This window comes from Polyodon spathula, chromosome 13, assembly GCF_017654505.1.
Source record: "Polyodon spathula isolate WHYD16114869_AA chromosome 13, ASM1765450v1, whole genome shotgun sequence".
NCBI lineage: Eukaryota > Metazoa > Chordata > Actinopteri > Acipenseriformes > Polyodontidae > Polyodon > Polyodon spathula.
In genome coordinates this window covers 16,460,881-16,470,440 of record NC_054546.1, presented here as the reverse complement: position 1 = coordinate 16,470,440, position 9,560 = coordinate 16,460,881, and positions in this window count along the sequence as shown.

Sequence of the window (9,560 nt, the reverse complement as noted above, 5' to 3'; positions counted from 1 at the left end):
TCCAAACTACCAATACATTCTAGGCTTAAGAGGTGTATTAATAATCTAGGGTTCAAACATTTAAAAGTTATACAATTAAGACTAAAACAATTAGAATTTTGATTAATTATTTAGCCATTGTCAAAAAATATGCATGTCATATGTACAGATAATTCAATTTTTGCCTCATCCATATAAACAGCAATACTGTAAAGGGGTCTAGATACCAACTCTTTAATTCTATATGAATCCAGCTGGTGTTATCTCCCTATTGGTGATTTTTAGACCCACTTTTAACATTACAGTAAACAATACAAATACAATGATGAACATAAGATGGTTCTTCTGAGTGGTTCCAAACTTTATAACTATATTCAAGTTTAAATGTTTAAATTAAATTGAACCTAACACCCCTTGTAGGTTTACATAATGAATTGTAAATTAAAAGCACACTGATGTGCAATGCTTCTGTAGATGAAAATAAGTGTGACTCTACCCAAATCAGAATAGAATTGTGTGAGACATATGGCACAAGGCATGCTAGGTACATATTGCTCTAAGCCCAGCTAATACATGGTACTACTTTTACAAAATAATAAGAACCCACAGATGTATTCAAATCCATTATAACACAAAATACTGACAATAAATCTAAGACTACCTGGGTTATTTGCAATGTCAAAAAAAGTAAAAACAAAAACTATGGTACAGAAAAATAGCCCACAAGCTGGGGTTACTAGACAGTTACATACATAAGCATTACAATAAATACAAATTTGATACTTTATAATTGAAAACTTAAAATTAAAAAAAAAAAAAAACTAGAATCAAGAATTAAGTAAAGCATGTTTATAAAAACACAACATGGGCTAAACAATGTCGAAACTAAAAGGCAAATATTAAGTCTAATCTTACAGGAGACAACAAGTACGTCTTCAGTCTGGACTAAACTTTTAAATATGACACACTGACAAAAAAGAAACTGACTTACACAGCAATTGAGAGCCATTGTTTTTTGTGCAGAGAACTTAACTTAGGTCTAAATATCCACCCTGTGTTTATTACCACTAATGATAACATGTGTAAATGTATGAGATCGGAGACTATAGGCTTTCAAAATGTTGTTTTTTTCAATAGTGCAGCAGTTTCTAGCTTTGCCACTCTGAAATTCTGACCACACACATATGATGCAACATGCTTTGGTCACATGCATTGGAGGCAGGTAGTAACAATGCGTGTGACGTGACCCCAGCTGCATGGAAAAACATTCAATTGTGTGTGTCTCATGCAATGGCAAGTATATGCACAATGGGATTAAGTGAATACTTTAATTGGAGGGTTTTATTTGAAACTTATGTGATTTTATTTTTTTTTCTCATATAACATTACTGTGCGTGTTGGTTTCTTTCTCTTTGTGTGCTTTTTTAAAATTATTTATGGAATGAACTTTGACTCAGGTAATGCCCTCGTATCCTGCCACAACAATACAGATTTTATTGCACCCAGGCCCAGCCTTTGGGGGGGCCCAGCCTGAATCCATATTAGTTTTTTTGAGCCCACTTTAATGACTAAAAATAAAATAATATATAGGCGCTGTCTAATCTACTGGGGTTAGAAAAAATAAACTGTAGGAAGAGAGTATTGGCACTGTCAATCAAAACACAAATCCGCAAATCAGAAAGTCTATCTGTAGACGGGACCCAGATGTGATCCTAACTAAAGGATGGTAAAAATTCAGTATTTAAAAAATTACTTTTTGGGATATTCATTTGTTAAGTGTGTTCATAGAATGCTGTTTTCACTTATGAGATGTATTTGCATTTGTATTATAGGCTAGGTTTTTGAGATGCAGACGTGTTTTTTTTTTATAGAAACATTTTCATACTAACTTTTGCTTGATAACTTAAAAATTTAAAAATCCAATTAATGATTAATACTTTGTTGTGCCTAATTTAAGGCTATTAATATGTTTCAATAGGAACTAAATCAAGTTATTAATCAAATTCATTAATCTTGTTACATAATTGATTTAATAATATGCTTGGATATACTGTTAGGCTATATGAGATGACGTTCAGGAAATAATGATTTGGTTAATTTATGAACAATATGGTTCATGTATAAACAGTATGGTACATTTATTTTCTGGATGGTTAATTTACAAACACTATGGTTCATTTATTTGCTGGATGGTTAATTTATGAACACTATGGTTAATTTATTTTATAGATGGTTAAAATACAAGCATTATAATTAATTTATTTTCAGGATCGTTCATTTATGAATAGCATGGTTAATTTATTTTCAAGACGGTTCATTTGTTAAAGATAGTTAATTTGACAAGCATCCAAATATAGTAGTTTGTCGCATACCCAACTGCGGTGGAAGCCTGTTTTAAATACCATCGTACATAGCTGTAACAATTACTATATTCACACATTCATTGTTTTGAGATTCAGGTTTTATTAGGGAGCTCCCCTAAATCCCTTGTTTAGAAAGCTGCAGTATAGTAATGCTTGTGACAGGGTAGCCACCTGCCATGTGGGTGCATGCATTCGCTGTTGAGTGACTCTGGCTGTTCTCCTGGCTGTTAGAGGTTTCGACTTGCTTACTCACTCTTCGATATCCAACCCTGGTTCTCATGCTCATTCTCTCTCTCTCACTCTCACTTTCACACACAGACAGACACACACACACACACATACATCGTCAATTTCAGCTTCTTCAGCCCAGTTTGCTTTGGTTTTGCAGCAGCCCCGAGGTGAATAAATGGAACCTTTTTATACCTGGCACGCCCCACTGGAACACACCTACCTGCTGATTAGATTCCACAGCTGGCAATCACACACAGCAGGCAGGCTCTCCCAGGAGTGCCAAGTACTTCATTAATTATTTACAATAAATACACACTATTTACAATATACATTTACATAAAAACCCCTCTTCATGCAGAGGGCTCCTGCCCTGCCACAGTGCTGTATTGTCAATTGTAAGTACAACTCGCTTTCGCTTTCTTGTAGCATTTTGCTTAAGAGCTTGCATGGCAGATAAACGGTTAGATTGGATATGTGACAGACGGATACATGACAGATTACTGTATATGATAGCGTTTATTTACATGTCTTTATGATATGACAGTAAGGACCCCAAGGATGTCCTTCACAGTGCCATTTAATGTCCCAACCATACTGTTTATAAATTAACCATCTTGAAAAAAACTAACCATACTGTTCGCAAGTTAACCATACTGTTTGTAAATTAACCATTTTAAAAATGAATTAACTGTACTGTTTGTAAATTAACCATCTTAAATAAATTAACCATCTTAAATACATTAGCCATACTGTTAATAAATTAACCACTTCATTGTTTCCTGAACAGCACTTCATACTGTTACTTGAGTGAGTATTATCTTCACAGTCATCTTAAAATAGCATTAAAATATGTTTTGTGGAAAAGAGTGATGTGTTCCACTGTAACATCCATACGTTTGTATGGCACACTTTTTTCCATATATCTGGGGAACCACTTATCCAATTGTCATGAAACTTGGTATTATTAACATTATTTGACATAAGTGATTGAGCATATCAGATTCTGGGGATATGGGGGGAGGGTCTGTCAGTCTGTCTGTCTGTCTGTCTGTCTCTCCACACATACATCTGTATGTCACGCTTACATGTTTTGATATATTTGGAGAATTGCTTATCTAATTACGATAAATTTTGTATTACTTATTCTTTTTCTATATTACTGTATTTATATTGTTGATATACTTCATGATAGTCAACTTTTTCATTATACGGATGGCTCTAATTCTGAATTGATATCTGTGGTAGGGGCTGTACGTTGTGTGAATTTATCCCCCACTGATGTTGACAAGCTACCGGCAGCTGCAGAATTTTGTATTTAATTGTCGTTTAATACATTCTAAAACACACACACACACACACACACACACACACACACATATATATAGTTGCAAGACAGGGTGCTGTTTTTGTGTTGTTTTCCTCATTTATATGTTGCTATGGCAAGCTTGTGGAAAGTTACTGATAAGGAAACACATTCCTTATTTAGGCATGATATATGGAGGTGTCTTGTAATCTTCTGTGCCAATGTCTGTATTTTGTAATCTTTTGCTGCAATGTCTTATTAGCAGGGTGTGAGTGTGTGTCAAATGCATGGACTGTGAGTGTGTTCATCTTAGAAACTTAGAAAGAAATGACCGAGAGAGAAAAGGTATGGGAGGATACCAAGCTGTACTGGAGAACAGTTACAAAGAAGGAATCGTTGAAAAATGATGTAACCACAGGTTAGGTATAAAAAAAGCTTATTGAGAGCTCTTTTTGTTAAACCAGAGAGAAGACAGCCACACTGTGTGTCTGAAATTCTTCGTATTCCATGCTGTTCTGTAAGTCTAATAAAGTATTACTATTGAATGACTAGCTGTTGTATTGAGCAAATCATTCTGGCTTAATCACCAGTGAGTCTGTTAACAATATCATACTGTTGGTGTAAAACTGCAATATAAATAAAGGGGCATTCTTGATACAAGCCATTATGGGGACTTGTAAAATCCAGCATTATGTTTCAACAAATGGATATATATATATATATATATATATATATATATAATCTAGATATAGAAAATCTATGGTACCAGTATCATATCTCGAAACCACCTGGACATGTACTCTCACTAGGGTTTAAAAAAAAAGCCCTTATGGCTATCTATTACACTGGCTTTTACTATCAACAAGTGAAGTAACGGGTTTTGCAACACAGAGCAGGAAAGCATTCACTATTCTCGGCAGGAGGAAAACCGATAGTGAACAGAGACTTTTAGTACAAACACGATAAACCCTCACGAAACCATCCGTGAACAGAGACTTTTAGTACAAACACGATAAACACACTTGTTTGATATTCTATATTACTGTACATTGTCTGGCACAGGGCAGAGAAATTAGAAACTTCCTCTTTTGCTAAATAACTTTTGTCTTGTAAAAATACAGCCTTACCAAAACATAAAAGCAGGCATCATTAACGGTATGCAGCACGCTTCATGAATAATAGAAAGATAAACAAATATGAAAACAAGTTTGTATAAGGGTTAACCACAATGATTAAAAAATACAGCTTTATGGGATCAATTAGGACCACAACATTTCCAAAGCCAATATAGACTACATAATACCAGGGTCTTAATTCAGCCCTATTGAACGTTGTAATTCGGTATTGTATTGTGGTCTGCTTTGTATTTTCAGATTTTCGTAGCGAATCATCTCCACAGCGTATTTGACAGTTGAGAACTTCTAAACACAAGTAATTAAATGCCAAACTACTGCATATGCAACGTTAACATTCAAAAGGACTGTTTAACGACGGGTTTTACAGACCCAGATTAGAACTAATCTTGAACTCCCTTACCTAAATCTGCATCAGGTAAAATTGAACAAATTGAAGAGATACCAATAGTATGATGCATGATTTTAGGATAGACAGACAAGAGGCATACGGAATTGGCATTGTTCATTGTATAAAAACTTGTGGAATCCATTTACTATATATAAAAAAAAAATAGCAAATAGGGCTGAAGTGATCTACTTTAGGTTATAATATGCTGCTGTCAATGTATTTTGCATCACCCTATTGAATTAAGTAATTTTGCTTCATAAAGTCAAATAAAAGCTGATGAATAATGTTATGTTAACATATTGAATAACATACCGTTTTGTAGTTTTCCATATACTTAACAGAAAACTGACAAAAATGGAAAAATTCGACATTTCAAAATCTAACATGAAATACTGTACTACTATTATGGCTTTTTTTTTATTACATGATGTTAAAAAAAAAAAAAAAAAAAAAAAAATCTAAATTAGGTTCATAGTTTTTTATTTTATTTTATTTTATTTTATTTTTTTTTATTATATCTCAATCCTAAAATGCTAGGTGATGCAAAACTTTTGGCCATAGTTGTATATATAACTGAAAAAAAAATCTATGTACTTAATCGTAATCAGGGACATTTTGAATAAAAAAGAATGAGATACTAACTTAGGTATAATCAACCTAATTTCAACAGTGTATTCAAAAGAGGTATATCGAGCAATCAATTTGCTTATGTTAAACTTATACATCTGTGACCTGATAATATGTTTAATCATATGGATAATGTTTAGGCATCCTAAAAACAGTGACCATAAAATGTATGTTCTTGCTATTTCAGCAAAATAAACATTTTGTATTTTGTATTGTTTATAATACATACTTTAGGTCTATCGGGTATTAATTGTTATTAATAGTATTATGACCCCAAAACATATTTTGGGAATGGAGATATTTTTTAATTATGTTTTAGGGTTTATTTTTGTACATTGTAATAAGCTTCTTGAATTTAAAAGTAGAATGCATATTTTATCTTACACATATATCATTCATGGTATTTGGTTTCCAATTCTTATATTGCTTGCGTTTTTTCATTACATCCTTTTATTAACTTATTTTTACATAACTTGAGCCCTTCTAGATAGTTCGCCACAAAAGCGTTTTGCATCATCAGTGTGAGACTAAAAGTAAGAAAGTGAGCCTAACTTCACTATTAGTCTCTCCTTCTACACTAAGCTCACCTGCTGACAAATGTGATGGGCTAGTTAAGTTATTTGCTGCTGCCAATGATATGCAATGCTTTTTTTCATTACAGGGAAGATCACACAGGTGTTGAAGATGATACTATGGCGACAAAGGTGTAATGAAAAACAGAAGCCAAACAAAAACTGGAAACCAAATAAAATGAATGAGATGCAGATAAGACTATTATTTCATTTTGTACAGCCTGTCATAGTCTAACTTTAAGCCTCTGTTACTGACAGCGTTTCATTGTTAGGTTAATAGGCGTCCACAGTACCATTGGGTAATGACTGCTCTTATCTGAACCTAACTGGCTGAGATGATAGGTTGGATTGGGGCTGGTTTGACTCACCATACCCAGTGACCCTTACTGGTACAGAAGAGGCCTGACAGAAACCTCAAGACTGAATTCTGTCCTCCAAAGTTGAGTATCTCTGCAATCCTTTTTACTGTAACCAAGCACTGTATTTGCCTTTTTTATTGCCTACTCGCATTTTCTGACCAGATCTGTATGCAGTCCAAATTCATAATTCTGAGGACAGGACACAATATCATGTACTTTATAGAACAAAAAAAGTTGGTAAGTTATGCAAATGCATGGAAAACAACTAATTAATTAAAAGCTGTTTGTTAACTAACATTGTTTCACCAGTTACTGAAAAAAGGGTTTTCCAGTAATCAGCAGCAGTTCACACTTGATTGAACCTAAACACCCTTATTAGATCCAGACTCTGCACATGAAAGAACATTCATTTGCCCTCCTAATTTAAACAACAGTAGCACACATGCTACTGTTATTCACACTGATGCCAGCACTAAAGAGTTCTGCTTTAGTAATGACTACAGCTACTGCAGAGATCCCTACTCGACCCATACAAAAGGGTTAACATGTTGCAAAGCTGCTTGCTGAAGCAACGATGGCTTAACAATTGTCTGCCTGTCATCTGATTGACTGTTTGAAGAGCAGCCCTACAGGAGTTAGTTAATGTGATGTTTTAAAAGAGTTTTGTTATTTCTGTCTGAAATATTTATCCTGAATATGAGGCCTCAAATGCCATACTGGACCCTTCACTGTTTCTGTTGCATGTCCTATAAATTGTGAATATTATTTTAAATTATTGTATATTTAAGAATTTAAAGAACTCCCTATTGTTATATTACATTATGCTGGTTCCTTGTTATATTTTAAGTTAAATCTACAGTTTTTGTTCAGCTATAATTAATTGTATATTACATTATGTGGTAATTTATTTTATATATATTCAAACCATTTTAATATCACTTAAAACAGATTGAGCATGAATGGTAATAAGCAGAGTTCATCAGGAGTTCGCCAATATCCTGATAAGACAAACACATTTTTTAAAAGTGCTGACACAACAAACATGCTCAAATATAGAACCATAGAGACAGTACTGTTCATAAAATGTGTTTTCAATTCATATTAGTCAGAACATGTACAACACATTGTGAAAATGACAGAGTTGTTTTCTAACATTTTATTATAAAAAGGACTTCCTTTTCATTTGTTACTCTTCCAATACCGAGATATCTTGACATGCTTCACATTGGTAAAAAAAAAATATGTGGAGCGAATACACCAAAGTGAATTTGCATTTTGTCTGAGTAACAATCTAGTTGCACCTACAATTAGTTGAATTCATTACAGCTATCAGAGATGGGATTTTTTAAAACTTTTTCACCATGGATTTACCATGCTAGTAACTTCCAAATTAAAACCTGCTCTTAGAATCCCCAAATACATACTGAAATTAAATGTCTGCTCACCGAACTCCAGACACATTAATTCATTGGCATACCTTGGGATACAAAGTACCTCCATGTCTAGTTATAATCAATCAAGAAGAGACTAATGAAGTGCTGCTTAGATCTGGTTTGGGGATCACAGAAACACCTGGGATCAGTCATGTTGTGTGTGTGTGTGTGTGTGTGTGTGTGTGTGTGTGTGTGTGTGTGTGTGTGTGAACATGCTTCATTTGTTTTCAAACAGATGTTCATTTTCTTCTATTTGCCCATTCTATCAGCGCACTCAACAACAGCCTGCATGCACACTGTAATTCCCTGGGTTAGGATCCTATGTTTTCTGGTACAGCAGGAGAAACAAGGCCACCAAAACTACTGGGCACTGGATTTGCCTTTTTTATTGCCTACTCGCATTTTCTGACCAGATCTGTATGCAGACCAAATTCATTCATAATTCTGAGGACAGGACACAATATCATGTACTTTATAGAACAAAAAAAGTTGGTAAGTTATGCAAATGCATTGAAAACAACTAATTAATTAAAAGCTGTTTGTTAACTAACATTGTTTTACCAGTTACTGAAAAAGGGTTTTCCAGTAATCAGCAGCAGTTCACGCTTGATTGAACCTAAACACCCTTATTAGATCCAGACTCTGCACATGAAAGAACACACACATGCTGCTGTTATTCACACTGATGCCAGCACTAAAGAGTTTTAGTAATGACTACAGCTACTGCAGAGATCCCTACTCGACCTATACTGTAATTAACTATTCCATTTATACACGCAAAGCAAGTGAATTATCACTGACAGTGCAAATCATTTATCAAGTAATCATATTGCAAGCTGGAGTCTAGTCTTATTACAGGAATTTAACAAACAGTCATAATAATGATTTAACTTACATGAGTAGAGTACAACAATACAGTACAAAAAAAAAAAAAATTCAAAACCGGGGGGGGGGGGGTTTATCTAAAAGAACGGAAGCTTAAAACACAACGGGGGAACAGCAGGCTGTCAGGGCTTTATCCAACGTAGTGGTCCAAGAACAGCCGGCCACGTAAAGTAAACAAACCTTCTGTTTTGAAACAATAAGTTCTAACTAGTCAGTCCATTAAAGGATTTCACGACAACCAACGAAGGCTGTAGCTGACTAGAAGGTCCAAATCAAACTGGCTT